The sequence below is a fragment of the Oxyura jamaicensis genome, chromosome 21 (genome assembly GCF_011077185.1).
Source record: "Oxyura jamaicensis isolate SHBP4307 breed ruddy duck chromosome 21, BPBGC_Ojam_1.0, whole genome shotgun sequence".
NCBI classification, from domain to species: Eukaryota; Metazoa; Chordata; class Aves; order Anseriformes; family Anatidae; genus Oxyura; species Oxyura jamaicensis.
In genome coordinates, this window is record NC_048913.1 from 2,037,928 (window position 1) to 2,056,804 (window position 18,877).

Here is an 18,877-nt window from a genome sequence, read left to right on the forward strand (position 1 = left end):
AACATTGCTCTGCTTGTTTGTAATGATTTTGTTCAGACTTGGTGGGACTCTTGTCTCCGAGCTTTTGCAGCTATCGGTTCCTTTTGTGGCTCATCAGATGTTATTAGACACGCTACATGCTTGATGCAGATCATTCTGGAAATGCTTCAAATGAGCTTGCTTCATATCTTAGTCAGCAAACTCTGCTCAGAATTTCAGACTGATATTCAGAATTTCCTCACTGGAAGAGGTGTTCTCTACTTCTTTCACTGCACTCTGTCACAGCACCCATAGCTACCATTACAAAGGGACATCATTTGTTCACTCTGTGTTAATTAGTACCTTGCCTTTTGCTGTAGTAAACATGGCTGAGAAACTCAAACTTACAGATCTGTACCTAAAGGACACTTAACAATCATCTCATCTGACTTGCTGCTAAACACAGGCCAGAAATGTGTACCTAGGTATGGAAGCAACCAGGCAGGTAGCTGACGATGAGGAATCTGGACAAGACAGGTGGATCCTCCCATCAGATTTAATTAAAAAGCTGGTCATTTGTCACTTGCCCTTTTCCGATTGTACTGATTTATAGGTAGAAAATAATTGTGTTGGGATGATAGACTTGGTGTTTGTGAAGGATTAGACTGAAGTACATACATCAGTATGCTAGGTGAGCATAGAGTATTGCAGCCTGTGGTACTTTGTTTGTTGCTTACATAAGCTAAAAGATTTGGCTACCAAGTCAGAAACTAATTGTTCTTATCCTCTGCCCGAATATTCCTGTTACCATCCCATTCATTTTATAGTTCTGCGTGAAAAGCTGTGTTCAGATGCATGGTCTTGGACTTACAATGTGTAAAAAGTTGCTGTTGCTGTCCATTAATTTTTCTTGCACTGTATGTGGGCTTATGCAAAAGGGAATTTGCTCGGCCTCGGTCTGCCAATGTATCCTGCCTCCTGTGGTGGTGCCCACCTCCAGCAACCAGCAGCACACATGCATGTGTAATTGGCCTGGACAGCAACTTGGCAGTGCAATGAAACAGTCCTTCTGTGTACCTACAAAATCTTTTATGGCTGGCATTATGAAGTTACAGTCATACTTGCAAAACACCTTTTTCACAATAATACGCTTCACTAGTTCCTATTGAGCTGCCATTTATTCTGGAGGCAAATTCATTAGAATAATTGCACCATTTGGGGAATAATCCGTTTTGTGAAATATTCCAGGTACATCTTTTTTAAAGTTGCACACTTTTAGTTTATTATTTTTAGCTTCATTTTAACTTAATTTGTACAAAAGTATTTTGAAGAAGCCCCAATCTGATTTACTAGAAGCCTCTGCTCTGCTATCAGTAAGAAGCCCAGTCGGAATGCCACTATCGGTCTGTTTCTAGGAAAGTTATATTTTATGAGATGAGGATAGCAGGGAGTCTCCCAGGACTTGTATTTAGTCACTTCAGATTGTACTTTGAAACTTTACATTTCTTTCCCAATCCTATTGTTAGAGGCTGTCTAACTCTATAGCCCGTTAGTTTAGCTTTATTCTCTGCAATACTATTTCCTGTTTAAAACTAGCGCGTGTTTCTACGTCTTTGCTGTCATCTCTGTAATCCAACATATTTGATTTTTACCATCAGAGCGTTAATGGTGCTGCTGTGCTAATGCACACGTAAATTGAAATTGTGTACACAGAAATGGAGAACACGCTGTGAAATGGTCTGCGAGCTCGGTTTGGCATACAGTCACGAGCTAGATAAGAAGCAGACTAGGAATAGAGATTCATCAGGAACTAGTCCTGCTCATATGCAGTTACCCACATGAATGAAGGCTTCTTGTCTGAGAATGCATTTACAAGTCTGGTCTTTAGGATAGCACAGGTCGGCCTGAATGGCTAAGCTAGCAAGGCAAGATGTTCTCCTCTGCTGGTTAAGAAGCATATCTGTAGTAATACTGCTGGTTATTCACAAGTCTTTGCCTCCTGTCTGTGGTGATACAAGCTATCTGCCTTTGCCAAAGCAATTATAATTCAAGTCTAATGAGGTGTCATTTTTTTAATTCATGGAATCATTGTCTGTAGGATGATTTAAGGAAATGCACAGTTGACTGTTTGAGTGTGTAATTCATTTTTATTTGGAGAATACTGAAGTTGGAAGAAATGAAACAAACATTAGATATCCTCCCTGGTTCCACAGATGTTGCTGCCTTCTCTAACAGCAAAGGTCTGACTACATGGGCAAGTAACCACGGGATATAGACTATAAATAAATTCCTGGGCGCTTATGATGGGCAGTAAACAAGCTCATGCCTGATTTACCTCTCAATAATTGAGATTATTTGTCCTATGAACTGAAAAGCAAAATGCCAGCACCAGAACTGGTGTAATTGGTTTTGTTGTATTGTTTTCTTGTAATAGCCTAGGACTTTGAGTGAGATCAGGGCCCATTTTCTTGGACATTGATAAATTGCATAATAAGAAACAATTTTCTTACATTTCAACATAATAGAAAGAACAAACTGAATGCTGAGCATGGTAAAATGAGGTTTTGTTGGAGAACTATTCATTTAGAATAAGTATTTGCAGAAGAAATGAGAGCAATGCACCTTTCCAAGCACACAGTCTGTATTTGTCTCCTTCAGGATATCTTTATTGGAAGACTTTTTCTTACTCTTTTAGAATGAAGACATTTCATATCCTTCTTAAACTGACATGGATATAAAATTCATGTCTGTGTGTGGATGTATAAACAGCACACTGTTTTACTCTTGCCATTGTTTATTTGCATACAACCCAAGTATTTCCGAAGTATCCCAAGTATTTTCTAAGCACTTACAAAAACTGAGAAAGAATCTGCTCCGTCCTGAGTGTCGTCCTTGTGCTGTTCATGTCCAGGTACGGAGAAGGTGGAAAGCTTCCTTGCTCAACACCTCTCGCTGTGGTATCTTTAACCTTTCATTCTCAAGAAGGAAGACGGTCTCTATCCCATCTGTAATATCCTCTGGTTATCCCCATGGGTAACTACGGTGGTGCATCCTTTGGTTTTCATTAGCAACACGCTCACTTACCAACCATTGTTTGTAAGGGTTTGAAATGGTCTAGATGGATGTTTATTATTAAGGTCTGCAAATGTTGTTCAGGTTGATGCCACTTTTTATTGCAGAGGAAAAGCAGGCTGTTTCATTTGGGACTTCAGGTTTTGTGCATGTTCAAGAGCCTGTTGTTTAAGATTTGTGTTTGAAGAAGGTTGTTTTTACCATCATGACACATTTCCCTTCCTCTTACTTTATTTAGAGCATTGGCTTTCTAGTAAACTTAGTTTTAGAAGTTTCTTTTGAACTGTCTAGGACCTAGTCATCAGCAAACTGTTAAGATTCTGGTGTAAAATGCCTTCTGTTCTGAGTTCAGGGAATAAAAGAAAAAATAGTTATATTCTCAGAATTCGTACTGCCCAAGCCAGATGTTAGTGAATTTTTAACTTTCCCCATTTGGTTCTTGATCTAAGACCTGCTGTTTCTAAGCAATGTTTTGAGTTAAAAAATAATAATAAAAAAAAGTCTTGTTACTTCTTCCTCAAAATAAGAGGAGGAGGAAATTCTATGCTTTCAGGACTTGTGATGGTTAATGTTTACATTTTTTTATGCCTGTCTTAAGAGACTTTAAGATGCTTGAATTTTATGATGCAGAATTGTCTCTATCTGAATAACCAGAATTGCTACTCGTTCTTGGAAACGTGCTTATATTTCACTTCCTTCTGGGGATACTCTTTTAAGGGGCGCCCTATTTGGGAACTTCAGAATTTCTCACTGCATACACTCAGATGCATAGCATACCCCTCTCTGTTTCTCATCCACAACATTTTTTCTTTTTGGAGGAAATACTCATCACTTATAAGCCGCTTACTGAATTTAATATTAAGTCCTTGTTGTCTTTATTTACTTGTACGTCCCGTTACACAGAACCCTTAAATAGCTTCGTTGAATGTGCTGAGGGGACAGACCTACAAATGGATTGAATCTGGCACATCCAGACGCCCTGTAATTGCCTTCAGTCCCTGTACTGCAAAAATTCATCAGAAGTGAATGTAGGAACCAGATCTGGTTTCTAATTCTGCTGATTCCAGCATAAATGGAATGCAATATAGTGACAGTTAAAGTATGCAGTCATGAGTTTGTTATGATAATGTTGCATGCTGAAGGAAGCCGAGTTCTCTAATAACAATGTAAAACATCACTCCCTGTAATACATACGTGTATCTGCTTGTGTTCCAAGTGTCACTGGGTGGGGCTGTAAGAAAAACCAAGAGCAGCTGTGGTGGTGAAACAGGGTGAATAAAAGTTTGAGTTATTGTTAACATATGTACCACTATAATAAACCCCAATTTGATCACTTACATGAACACAACATATTGCTGAATAAACCCCCTCTGGATACATTTGTATTCCAAAACATGTCATAAGGAAAGATTAACAATTTTGGAAAGGGATCATTTCCTTGGGATGCAGATTTCATTTCCTTGCCTGGTATTCTTGGAAACCTTTCAAAAAGCTGAAAGCAAAATAAAAAATCATAAGATGGTGTGTTAAAACCTGACCAATGTCTTGTTTAATTAGCATAGCAATCAAACCCAAAGGAGCAAAGTGCAGGCAAGGCATAAAGTCCTGGTCTTGTGTAGGCCAATTTTGTTCTGTAAATTAAGCTAAAAATTTATGAGTTATTGCACTTTGAGAAGTTTGCTGCCTTGCAAAAAGCTAAATTAGAAAAAATAAAAAAATAAAAATAAAAATTAGGTCTTCTAAGAGGATTTTTTAATCTCCTATAAAGAAAGGGTATTAAAACAAGTATCTGGAAATAAGGAGATTTGCTTCCGTTTTACAGGTTTGAAGGAATTTCACTTTACATCTGCCTTCTCCTCTTCTATTGCAATCCCTTGAGAAATGTTTAGGTCTTTCTGATTTCACCTCTCGGTGATATCCCACTGTCCAAACCCCACCTCAGCACTCATCGTTTGCAAGTCACGAAGGCAAATCTTCGTCTAGTGACAATAACCGGAATTATTTCAGGAGATGAATAAATGAGAGCAATTTAAGTCAGTAGGGCTGGAGGGGTTTTTATAGCAACTGAAATCATGTTCAATCAGTTGGTCCAAAGGATATCTGACATCCAGTGTGCCTCGTTGTTGAGCCATATCACTTTTTGGTTCTTCCTCATGTATCAAGTAACCACCTTCTCATCTGTCTTATTCTTACTAATGCTTGAGAAGAACAGAGATAAATTACAGTTTTGAACTTCTTCTATAGAGTGAACTGAAGCCAAAGGAATAAAATGCAAAATTAATTACTGTCTTACAGTCAAGATGGTTTTCAAGGGCTTTTGTAATGCTACTATCAACCATAATACAACCATGAGCAATGCAGGAGATGCAGGAGAGAGGTGTTCTTGTGAATGGGCGTACTACAGCAGGTTACATTTCAGGCATGGTATGAAACGATAGTGATGTACTTAAGCGGAAGTATTTGTATGGTGGGGGAAAAGCATGAAATCAGCATTAGTGCCTTAATTGCAAAATTCTCAGTTTCAAATATGGAGAACTCTCAAAGGAGCAGTGTTAGCTGAAGTGTCGCTGGGCGGTCCCTGTGCCGCTGCTGCCGCACCTTTGTGGCCAGTGAAGCAGTGACTGGCTGCTCCCCGAGGGAGGTGAGCCGGGAGCTGGCCGTGAGAACCACGACCAACAGAGGCCATGGCCCTGCCAGAAGGGGCTCAGGCCCGTAGTGGCTGAGCAAGGTGAGCAGGGCAACCCCAGTTTCAACTTCAGGGAACCAAAATTAACGTAAACTGGATGTTGTATTGGTCATCTTTCAGAATAATGTCTTGTACCATATTGGGAAGCTGTTGTAGTCTAGCTTAATTTTTCAAGAAAAAAAAAAAAAAAGAAGATCAGAGAAGTGATAGATTCTTATTTGAATTCCCTTGTCTACAGGCCTGTCACTCCTAGCCTCCACGCAGCTGGTAGGGAGGGTCAGAAGGTCCACAGACAGTACTCGGACATCACCTCAGCCCATTGCCAACGATGTCTGAAGTCTTCCACCAACTCTGCTAGCACTGGAGAGATGGCCCAGCAGATTCCCACAAAGTGAGAGCACTGGGAGGAGAGCTAAATCCTCACCATTTGTAACTGAAGGCAAGAGACGATCTGATAGGAGTTCCCTTGCCGGTAGAGTCCCAGTGAAAGAACCATTCCCCAAGTCCAACCATTTAGCTCTCAACAGCTTTCCTAGGTATATATTGTTTCTTATCACACACCATCTGAGCTGTTTCATCTTCATCCAAAGGCATTTTTAAATAATCTGCTAATGCTTGAAACTGGCTTTAAGTAGTAGCTCTCCAGCTCAGAGGATTCAGACGTGCATTAACCCTGATCCAGAACACAGTGAAGCTCAGCAGATTTTAATGCAGTGCTTTGAATGATAAAGGCTAAAGAATGCACTAAATGGAGTAGCAGAGAGGATTTGGGCAGGCATGCTTGAACTCTAGCCCTATTTGTATACATAGCCTGTCCCATTTTCCTGTAATGATGCAGCTGCACTTTTGCTAGCAGCAGCATAGTCAGGCTAGCTACCTAGTAATTAATAGATATATGAATTTTAAGACCAGAAAAGACTTGTCATCTTCTACTGTGATCTGTTGTGTAATTTCTCCCTATTCTTCCCGGCCTCAGATCCAGTAGTGTTGCTGGCAGCGGAATGTAATATTGCATTAAGAGTTCATCTTGAGCTATTTCTCATTATCTCCAAATATATAAGCTTATATTTGAATGCTATGAAAAATGCATTTTCTGTATCAGCCTTACAGAGCAATTTTTTTTTTTGCTTGTTTTGTTACAGGTGATAAGTACTGTTCGTTATTTTCTTTGTACCTTTTTGTTTCTATTATAATCCCTCAACACTTTCTTACTCTAATTTATAGTTGTTGTTATCAGTTTCTCTTATTTCATAGATGCTTTTTGTAGTATTAGTTATATGATTGCTTTTGCTTCCCTTGTGTTTTATCAACTTTTATCTTTGATTTATTTTAACTAACTTATTGATCTTTACCATTAGTGAGATTTTTCCCCAATAAGTAAATGCTTTTACATAATTTGCAAATATTATTCACGTCTTTCTCTCAATATATGTCTTCCAAGCTGTTTCAGTTGTTTTTGTCATAGTGAAAACATCCACTTTAAAGGAGTGAGCATGTGTATTATTGATTCAGCCTTGATTTGCTAAAAACAAAAATAATATTCAACCACCACTACGTTTTAATTAAGTATATTCCTTTTTGATTGTCAGAATTCCACTATGCCAGGTACAAAAGTCTTTGAGGTAGAAAATGAGTGGCATCATTTGTAAAAAGGAATTATTTTTTGTTTGTGTGTTTCTGGCAGCATGAGACCTTCAGCAGACAGTACAAAGATTGAAATCACTCATTGTAATACTTTTTCCCTACCCATTTCAAAAAAATGTTTAAGTGGTATTTTATTTAGTTATTTTTCTCCAATTTGAGGATCTGTGAGTTCTCTAGTACAGGGAAACGTGACATATGGGTTAACAATTCAAATACTTGATGATGAGAGGGCAGTGCTAGCATGCTGGAAATTGGTGATGGGATCCTGGATAACAGCTCCTCCTTTGGGTCATAAATGGGATTGAGCTCTTGAGCTCCAGAGGTGAAAACCTAAATCCTTACCTTATGAATTAAAGAACTCTTGTCTCCATTATCAGTAGTAAAAATGTTATCCCCCGTCTGCAAGAAAACACGAAGGTATTACAAGGATGCATACCGTACCAGCGCAGGTAGCATTTATACAAACAAGAAGCTTTTTCAGAAGTGTTATTCAAGAGTAGGGAATAAGAATCTGTTCAAAACATAAGAGCAAGTCAAAACTGAAATGAGAAATTGAGAAATGAAAGATGAGAAAGACAAAAGGACTTTGAAATGTGTATTATTTTCATACAAGTAAGTACTCAGAGCAGGCATGTTTGTATTAAGCAGATTCTTACTTGTAGTCCAAAGTGGAAAACAGAGGAACTGGGTGCGGGGAGTAGAGCAGCACTTAGGATGAGTAGAGGAGCTGAGAATCGGTGTGGTAGAAGACAGGAAGACAATATGAAGATGTGAATTCACAATTGTCATCACATAGGAAAAACCTTGAAAAATGCCTTAGTAGCTATGGGCAGCATAGTCTAAGCAGAGAAAGCATGTCAATGGCAATCTGGAATTTGGTCCAATATCCTTGACAGTGCCATACAAGGACACCACCAGGCATATCACATGTCTGAAATGTGTCTTATTTTTTTCTCTCTTCACTGTCAAACCCAGACTACTTGTCAGCACTCAACTGGAGAATTTCTATTCTTTTCATTTATCACTGCCCGCAATGATCTCAGTCAAGAACTGTTTGTGTGGGGCCACGGACACGGTCTGCCTTTTGTTTTCTGTATAGCACAGCTGAACGCTGTCCTTGTGGACGGTGGGTTCACTTCCACAAGTTGCTGTATATTCTTATAAAACAGAATGGTCTCTAGCCTACAGAGTGATACTGGCATCTCTCTGGAGTCTTTGTGTCTTGTTTACCATTATTTTTCATAGTCTAAAATAAGATTGTTTAAACTGAAGAGTGTATATGTTGCGTTTTGCTAGGAAGGGAAGCACAGTTTCTTCCTCACATCCACAGGTAATTTCCACCTGCACTCTGCAGGCACCTCCCTGCAAGCTCAGCAGCAAGAATAAGGATTAGGTGAAGAAATAGCATTAGGGGAAAGTAACACATGGTTAATCTATAGGCTAGGCAAGTACGCATTGTGTGCTGCTACATGAACACCAAGCTCCCTGGGCTTGTAACAGCTCAGTGTATTTCAAGCAAAAAGAAAGAGAGGTCATAGACTGGCCAATCCCTAACAAAACAGTATGCATACCTGGTTTTGCACCACTCTAAAGAGCAGTCTGTATATTCTCTTGAAGTCAAAAAGAAACAGCCTTTTTTTGACTGTACTTCTGTCTGAACTGCAGCTCTTCTCCTACCCTTGGTTTTCTCAGAAAAAATCATGTTCCAGACTGCAGTAAAGTATAAATACTGAATGTGCTTGTAAATAAGTGACTTTAAGTACCAGAAGGCATCTAGGTACGTTACCAAGAAGCTCCACATGGGTTAATTTTCTTGACTTCTCAATGCTGTGCTTGTACAGTGAGCTGCAAGCGAGCTGTTTTGCAGCGTTGACATACCCTTAGGAATGAAAGCCATCCATTTTCTGGGTGCAATGTATTTCCTAATCAGCAGCACTAATGTCCTAAAATTAGAATAATTAGAAAGCTAAAATAGTGTTGGACCTCATCAGTTCTCAGATGAGAAAACAGCCTTCAAGGGAGACTGCAGAGATTATTGATAATGATGCTGTTTTAACAGGTGATACTCTTCCCCCAAGGTCAGAAAGTGCCCTAAAAAAATGGGGGATGTGTAACATAACTGAGTGCTGTTAAAAGCTGCTGCCTTCTGCCCCCAAGGTGACAAAAATGTCAGCAATGGGAGAAATGAATCCTCAAGTTTATAAAACATGGGGTCTTCCTTTGGGAGGAAAAAAAAATCCATGGTGAAATTCAATGCTCTTTTTTTTTTTTTTTTTTTTTTTTTTTTTTTGTATTCTATTTCCATGTCTCCTCCTCCTTGTCCTCTCCCCACTAACTGGTTAGTGAGCTATTTATCTGTCTGGCTGTACACCTTTCTTCAGGGCACCAAGCATTCAGAACCCTCCTTCCAGCACTGACCTTTCTGCAGGGGCTGTGGGTGGTTTGCTGGGATTCTTTGGATCCGAACCTCGTGAGCCAAGTAAGAGACAGCAAGCAGAAGCTTTCATGTGTCTCCCAGCTGCCTTCCTATCAGAGTTGAGATTTGATTTCATTCCTGAAAGGTCCTATTGTTTTCAGTAAGGCCTGTGAAATAGTTACTTGCTGAGTGACAGTGAATGGAAGGGCAGCTGGGCAAGCAGGGATGGTTCTCCCTGCGCGACTCACAGCTGTGCACTGGGATGGCAGATGTGAGGATTTAGCACCCCCTTTTCCCCCAGGGCAGACTACAGGAAGCTGTTGTCAGCCTGGATGAGACCTTGGGCAGCAAATACCTTTCCAGATCTGAATAACCTCCACCTTCTCAAAGAGAGTCGTGCTCTTTTATACAAGTTTCATTCTCAGAAACGTCAGGGTTTTGATCCAGCTTATTGACTAAAAGCTTTCTAGCATTTATTAGTTGTCCGTAGTTGTTCACGTGACTGATTCTTTGCCTTGTCCATTGGGAGATTACTGTCTTCAGCTACATTACTCCCAGCAGTCATGCTGAGATTTCATATTTCTTTGTTTCATTTTGTTGCTCCTTAATACATCCTGTTAGATCTTCACTGAGCAATACTCTGTTTTTTTGGTTTTTTTTGTGTGTTTTTTTTTTTTTTAGATGTTACACACTTATTAGCTTTGTATCTTACTGCTTCTTTTCACATCCCTCACATTATTTATTGATTGACTGCATAATGAGCCAAAAATTAGTCTTGGACTTTCTCAGAGTTGGACTAATTAGTGGGAGGGTAAATGTGCTAATCCACAAAGCAAAAGAGCTTCAGATATCACTCAAAACTCCTACAACAAATAAAGAATAAATTTTAAGGGAACAGTTCAAGGTTTCAGAATCATAAATTAGTCACAAATTAGAGACAGACAAGATAGAAACAGAGGAGAGACCAAAACATATTTCACATCTGTTTTGGAAATTAACAAAGTAGTAGACAGCTGAGAGCTTCCTTAAGTTGCACTTTGTATTTTTCTGGAGATGGAGTTTGTGGGAAAACAAGAGATAAAGATTGAGCAGCTGCTAATGTTGACGAAGGGCCTTTTGTCATGATCATCGTGTTATACCCTATTGAGAGATCTTGTGTTAGAAAAAAGCAGGAGTGAAAATTTCAGTGCGCATTACAGAGCAGTCTTTCTGTTGTCCCCCAGCAAATGGACATATCTCACGCAATGTGTGGCTTAAGAATGTAACACCTCCTCCCAGTCCTAGTAGGACAGAAAATTTCCACCTCCTAAGCAGAGAATTACAAGAGGATGTCAGTAATAGAAGCTCAGAGTGCTCCTTAGAGCACTGTGCAGATTTGCTAGCGTACAATCAGCTTCTGTCCCAAACATGCTCATAAGTCACGATGGGTAGCTGTTTCAACAGGTTTTGTGGGTAAAATTGGATTCAGGTTAAGGATGACATGGCAACAAGTATTGGAGTCAGATGGTGGCTGTTTCTGGAATTACTACAGGGTCTTTGTACAGAATGGGAGAGAGGACACAACATATTTGCTGTGTTTTAAATTTAGCAAAGAAGTAAGCCTACAAAGTGGCAATGATTCTGAGATATTCATGTGCTACAAACATTAGAGGACAGATTAACAGGACCGTAGTTAATGGCACTGAAGGAGCAGGAACCAGGAATGTTCTGATTTTCACCAGTGCTTATAAATTAGAACGGGACTGGAAAGTGTAAAAGGGATGAGCAGAGCTGGAATAAATCCATGAATGAGAAGACTTTCTGTTCTTGCAAATTTTCTACATGTTTTCTAATATGAACCCAGGGCAAATCTAAATAATATTAGCAGCAGTGATAGTTAACAGATTGACACCTACATTCCTCCTTTACTCTAATGAAATATGCATAAGCCACAACAACAAATACAATGTAGCATACCAATGTATGTAAATGGCATTGGTCCTGAATAAACCCAACAATGGTTCTTTCTTTATCCTACACTTTCTGTAGAACCAGTTCTGCCCCGCATACGCATACAGTCTGTGCACTAGAAGGGGAGTTTAGCTATTCCTAGGCTATGCTTTGGGAACTCAAGGATGTAACGGATACATGTAAAGTGGATTCTAGGACTTCTTAAACTCTAAGGAAAATATCTCACTATCTGTTATTTCCAGTGGATCCCTTTCTAACCCAGCCAGTTATTATTAAACCATTATTAAAATGCTTTCTATTAGGTAGGATTCAGAGCCATTATCCATTCACTCAGTAGCACACAGATCGTGCAAGCCACTGGCAAGACTTCTGAGAAGTCAAGCTGAAGAGGAGCTGGGTAGTATAACTGCACAAGAGCATCATTCCAAATTCAGCTCGTCCACTGCATTTCCTTTGTGCGGATTCTTGTAGTCAGGATGAAAGGCTGCTACTTGTCCTGCATGCAAGTAAAGGACAAAAAGGTGTGATGAAGTAAGAAATGAGTATTGTATCAGAAATTGATAGAAGTGTTTACCTTAGTCCCTGAACATTGTGCCATGCAGTCTCTACATTGCAGAGTTTCAGTAGCTCATTCTGGAACAGTGCTGAGGCAGCCAGTGTGAGGGAAGTGGAGGAAGATCTTCACCTAACTCCATCCCATGCCATCAGCTGCCAAAGCACTTTTTTTTTTTTTTTTTCCTCTGGGGCTTACAGACCTTGAACGGACGGGTCCTGTTACTGCAGTCTTGTTACTGCACCACTTTTTCTAGTCATAAATAGGGGTACAGTTCCAGACTGTAACGAGCCACAAGCCCCATAACTGAAAAACTGAAAGAGGAAGAGAATCTTAAATAAAATGTGGAGGTTGTTGTGGAGGCAGAGGCAGACCTTGGAACCTCTGCAACGCTGTGTCCTGCTGTGGGCAGAGCTTTCTGTTCGTGTTGTCCATGCTCATGTTGTTCATGTTCTGTAGCACCTGGGCAGGAGAAAACTGATTCTCTGTGCTTTTCTAATACGCTCTGTGCTCCACACTCTGCCCTAGCTGCTAAGCAATAGAACCTCCTATGATTTCTGAGGCAAATCTATTTTCTAGTACACTTTCTGAGCTTATCTACTAAAAAGAAAAACAAGGCTGGTGCACAAGATGAGGCGATTACAGCAGTAAGTTAAGTGTGGGGCTCACGGCGGGAAGATCATCGAATCTTTCTTTCCTTTGCTGGCGTGTTCTTATATGCCAGCAATAGGATATCTGAGAAATGCTCTAAAGCAAAAAGCTCCAGCTGCTCTCTCCTAGACAGAGGGATGCTCCAGAAATACAGCCAGTGGGTGGCCCAGATTCTGTCACTTTTGATACTGATGTTTTCAAGTGAGCAGGCTATGGCTAGCACCTGCTGTGGTGACTCACATATTGCTAGGTGTATAAAGACACCACAAATGGCAAGCAGCAGTCTCTAGACCTTGGGGGTTCAGGGAGAACTGGTAGGAGCAGCACAAGCTGTCATTTGGCTTGGATTGGGAACAATTGTATTTTCTGAAAGCTGGTCTTAGTTTTATAGGGAGGGAGTTCCTGTTGGGAACGAATGCCATTTGCATACTGCTTTATCCAGGCCATCAACAGCCCACGGTTATTTGAAATCTATAAATAAAAGAGGACAAAAGCAGCTACCTGCATGGAGTCTCTAAAGTGCTTTTAGGAAAGAGCATAATTTGGCCTCTAGGCAGACAGACCTAACATCAGCATTCATCACCATCCCTTCATCACCCCAAAGCGCTGGAGACAAATCATCTTTGGATGCTCTGCCATGGTCCCAAGAGAGAGAGTTCTTGTAACCAGGGGTTTTAGGAGGCTGAGATTTCAGCAGGGCCAGACCTAGCTGTTCTTTTGAGCCCAAATCTGAATGGTTTCCAGCAGTCTGTTATCTCCCTTTCTGGGCCCAAGTAGCTGATGTATTTGTGGATGTCAGGTGTAGAAAAGCTGCCCATCAAAAAGCACAAACACCTCAATGCGGACGGCTCTACATGCACACACACATGCAAACACCCCAAAATATTCTATGTAAAACCTCATGCAGTTGCAATGCTATTTTTGCCCAGATGAAAACAAGCAGATGTCTGTAAATGAACACACACCAGTACACCCAGCGCTGTATAAACACATACCTGATTCCAGACTCTCAGTCCACATTCACATTTGCTTCCTGCAAAGCCACCTCCAGCACACAAATAACCAAATCTCAAGCTGACAGTCAAAAGTATGTGCTCATGCCAATGAAAATACTTCCACAAATAAGCTATACGGTTACGTCCATACATTGCAATAAAAATGCTCTGAAGCATATTTACACATACTGCATGCAGGAACAAAAAAACACACAAGCCGTGCATATGTATACACACACACACAAAAGACAGGAATCACTCAGCAGCTATAGTGTTTATGCTGGCAGGAGAATGTCAGTCACTGAGCAGCCTGCCTCCAAACAGATGTTTGATTGTTTTTGGGTTGCGGTTTAATTGTTGGATAGTGTTCCAGCACTCAGAGGGGATCGAAAATACTCCAGGTCTGCAGCTGCAGCAAATGCCAGCCTTAAAACAAGGCGGATTCTGAAATCATTGCTCGGGGGGAAACTGCTTGCGCAGGAAACCTTAGCCAAGTTCTGCATTAATACTACTTTGAAGTCAGAAAATTAATCTCTGCCATTTAAAAAAGTCCTGTTTTTTCAGGGCCTTTGTGAGTTTATCTAAGACAAGCCAATTCCTTCCGGGCAACTGTGACAGTTTATTGACTTGCCCAGGCTTAGAGACTTTATTGGGTCTCTCTTCATTTTCCAGAAAATCTTTCCTGGAATCTGTCCTGCACTTCAAGGCTCCTGGTGGAAGTAAGAAGCAACTTACTAGCCAGTCTCTTCGTTGCTTGTCAGTTTGCACTTCATTAATAGACCTAGTCAAAATAATTGACCTTTGTCAAGAAGAATGAGTATCACAAGAATCTCTCTCTCCTCTCCAGCCACACAGAGTGGCATTCTTGTACACGTCACTGGAGGTGTTGCTGGGAGTTTGAGGTTGGTGGTAGACAAAGGAGTGTATGGGATACAAGCTCCACGTTTAGCTTAGCTCTGCGGGAAGAAGGAAGCAGGAGGCAGTGGGTAGGTGTTCTTGTGAGGCCTAGAAATGGGAGACACTGAGAACCTGAATAAGGAGGTATGGAAACACTGAGAGGATCCCCTGAAGAAAACTTGATTGAGGATAATCAAAATCAAAATCAGTGAGTGTCTGAGCCACCATTTAGGATTCATTTAAAAAGATAATCGCATTACTGACTCTTGACTCATAATATTCTCTGGCAACAGTTTCTCTGAAGTAGACAGGACAGTGCTGGGCCTGTTGTTGTGAGGTTTATGGCATCCCTAAGAAGATCCTGTTGCCTGCTGCAAGAAAAGCAGACAGGACCTGTATCCAAGAAGTGCTCTATGTCTTGCAAGGAGCTTGCAATTCACCAAGCTATGTAAGATCTGTTATCTACAATGTAAATATAGAACAGTGACTGGAATCCTTTGGGATGGAAAAACCTTAATACTTGCAATGTCTTGTGACTACCGTAAATGCGAATGAATCTTCCATTTATTTTTTTTTTTTTATAAGCAATGTAGAATTAATTAACTATTTTTTCCCTATACTTTTGAAATTGAGGGATATTTCCTGCTAGGCTACAGAGAAAAAGTCTAGGCCCAAGCACAGAAACCAGCCTTCCTTGATTCATCTGGTGTTAAACAGTAGATACAGTGGGCAGGTAGTAAGTAATTCCTTTCCTTCTTTAATCCAATCATAGAACATGCATATGAAAAATATCCTGAAAAGACCAAAAAGCTTCTCTGCAGGCTCTGTCTCTTTCGCAATAATCCACACGGATTCCCTCAGTGTCCAATGCAGCGCTACCTTGACAACTCCAACTCAAAAGCTGTGGATTTAATAGGTGTCGGGAGCAAGGACTGGACCAACGAGCTCACTTAATGGTCCATCAAAGCACAGCATGACATCATGGAAGTTGCTTGGTCAGCCCTAGCTTAGGTCAGCCTCAGCACAGCTGTCTCAACTAGATTCTCCATTGCAGACTTCCTCAGCTCTGCATTTTGGGCCCTGTTTGGTTTTTCTCACTGACATTTTTCCATTTCCACTCCCCTCCTTTCCCTGGAAAAAAAAGAACCACTATAGTTCCAAGATGTGTTCCAGTTTCAGTGAGCTCCCCCTCCTGCTGCACTGACCTGTCCAGATGGTGTTCCTTTCAGCTCACACGTACTAGACACAAGGCTCAAACTTTAAAGGTAACGAACCTGAAGCTTAACCCCATTAAAAATCTATATTGTACAGTCTGGGGGATAGTTAAAATCAGTGGTGGGCCTGCTTCAGAACCTTGTTGTTTTCCTGCTGTATCTCTACTGTATCTTGTTTTCTTTCTGTAGTTTAGATGATAATTTTCTAATATTTTCAGGGCCCAAAATAATTTTCTTGTAGTATTTATGCACACTATCAAACACAGTGGTATAGTCACTTCCAGACTCCAGTAGAATGCAAAATAAATACGGTCTGTGTATCTCTTCACTTCCTTCAACAGTCTGTCCAGGTCTTGTGACTCTCCGGAGTCGTCTTCTGGACCTGGGTGTAAATCTCCCTTACTCAGCACCGTTTTCTTTCCTTTCCAGCAGCTTCTAGGTTAGGTTACTGAGTATCTTCCTATTAACATCTATTTGCTGCCTAGCATCAATTTCAAATTTTCATCAGAATGTTAAAGGCTCCTTGCTTGTTTCTTTTTCCTCTTCTCCTTGTCGTGTTAATTCTTCTTTGCCTTTCTGAAACCCTTTTGGAAGTACACTACCATACTCTTTAAAAGTCTCCTAAATCTTACTCCTCTAACAGCCCAATCTATGTGAATCTTCTTCTCTTACAAAAAAGAACAACTTTACAACTATACTAATCGACAAAAAATATTTCCCTGAGTTAGTTTGTATGAGAAGGGCTACCCTGGAACCACTCCAGTTCAGACAGCAGGCTTCTTGGACCAGAGACCACATTTTTATTCTCTTCACTGCATTGTGTTGAACCAAAGCCCTAATGTAGTATTAATGTGAACCAAAATGAAGTTTTGATTCAGGTGATGCTGGATAGGTTTTATCCAAGCTGAGTTCTACTCCTCCTGTGCAAATGCTCAGCACCGGAGGTTGCTTCAGTCTCAAAGCAAGAGTCTGCCACCTTGTACTGAATGGAAAGGTACTTAAGCAAAAAACTCTGATGCACCCCAGTTTTCTGTGGTGTAATTCAAAGTACACTCGTGCACAGACAGCAGTGGCTTACACTTACTTCAGACCATGACTAAGCCTTTTAATAAGGGCAATTATGTAGGTAGATACAACTGCCAAAGAAGGATATAAAGTGACAAAGGTATAAAACCAAACACACTAATGCAGTCATCTCAGCAGCCTTCCTGGAACCCTTATGTAATGCAGAGGTGGAAAGGCAGAGGAAAGATAAACGGTAACCAGCTAGAGTTAGCTGCAGGTAACAACAGATACTTGCAAGCTTCATCATCCTGTTGTGCAGGAGAGCCAAAAGCTACAATCCAGGAAGCCAGTTTCCCAATTCTTTTTAAAATTACCGTTAATAGTTTAACGGTGCCAAAACCCAGCAACAGATAAAACTCCAAATGGAAAATACCTGGCATAAGAAGAATAATTTATTAGCTGCTTTGTCCATTTTTCTGAAAGGCAGTTTCAAAACAGAAAGGAGCAGTGGAGTAAAGGCTAATCCTATTGCATTGTCCCTCCTTGTGGGAAGAACCGAATGATTCCCTCAGCTAGGACAGCAGGACAGCAGTCAAGTGGGACTCAGCCCTGTGGCCAGTACGTTTAGTAATCACCTGGAAGAACATTTTCAGTTCCTCGGTGGCTTTTCAGTAGACAATGTCCAAATGCTTTATAGTAAAAACCAAGAATCTAGGTAGATAGTTGGACAGGTTAAGGTCAAATGATCTACAAAGGAGAAATTCTCTTCCTCTCCTGCTCCTCCAGGGGAGAACCAGGTGGAAGGAGCCCAGTCTATGTTCAGAAGTTTGCTTAGGTTCCCAGTCAGTCACTTGTGAGAAACTTTGAAGGCCTGTCTAATTAGGAAAATGGAAGGAGTCAGTACAGTTTACCTAATCTAGTTCTATTGCACCCCTTAAACTGAACTAGAGCTGCTAATCCACAATCCTCATTTGGTTCAAGTGTTGCCTTTTGTTTATTTAAATAAGTTCAATTGAACTGTAACTCTTGAATAAAACCCCTTTTTCCTAGTCTAGACAAAACCGAAGGGCTTTAAACAACAAGCACAAAAGGACTGAGGTAAGGCAGGACCAAGTTGAGCCCGGAGAGCTGTGATTCAAGCAGTTACTCTTCTTCCAACTGCCTCTCACAGAGCATGCTTTAAGAGTAATAATGAAAAAAGTCAAGCAGCATATGTGAGAATTGTGCTCCTTGCCTTTTCATGTGGCTGATTGTTTTGTTAAGCCAATCTTTCAAAGGAAAGGAAAAATAGGAACTGCATTCTTTCCTCCACAAACTCCCTACAGGTAGTTTTCCAGGGGCACACATGTTTTTCAATTATTTCTAATCCTGGACTTGTTTTACGCTCTGCGAAGCCATTTCAAACATGATTCCCCACATAACCACTTCTTTGGGCCAGGATATTTCTCCCCCTCCCACTTTCTCCCTCCCTCCCTCCCTTCCACTACCTAGTTCAGCCGTGCAGCACTGTTCCTTCAAAGTTTTCTTGAGGGAGTATCCTGCATCCTCTTGCCAAGCGCTGCTCTGCTGTGGTAACATGAAGGAGCATTAATGGGATCTGCCGTTCATGCCAAAGCCTCATCCAGAAGGGAGGTGGTGTGCATGTGCTGGCTGCAGGAGAGCTCAGGGAGGGAAGAGCTGAGTGATTTATGCCTTTTGCTTTGCAGCCCTATCCCAGCCCTTTGAGTTCTTTCCTGTTTGTTTTTCTCCCTCCTGTGGTAGCATTTAGTCATCTCCTCACAGTGTGTCGGGGAAGGGAAGGGAAGGGAAGGGAAGGGAAGGGAAGGGAAGGGAAGG

General features: G+C 40.8%; 1 long non-coding RNA gene across 2 annotated transcripts; it reads right to left on the minus strand.

The window, feature by feature from the left end:
- Positions 1 to 2,440: 2,440 nt before the first annotated feature.
- On the minus strand, positions 2,441 to 18,766 carry LOC118177069. Of its 2 annotated transcripts, XR_004755668.1 has the most exons (4): positions 18,529 to 18,766; positions 7,703 to 7,759; positions 4,369 to 4,522; positions 2,441 to 4,261 (listed from the first exon to the last, which is right to left on the minus strand). It is a non-coding gene; the product is annotated as an uncharacterized LOC118177069 (long non-coding RNA). The 2 variants fall into 2 exon arrangements; XR_004755667.1 differs by having other exon boundaries at positions 2,441 to 4,522.
- Between the last annotated feature and the right edge of the window lie 111 nt (positions 18,767 to 18,877).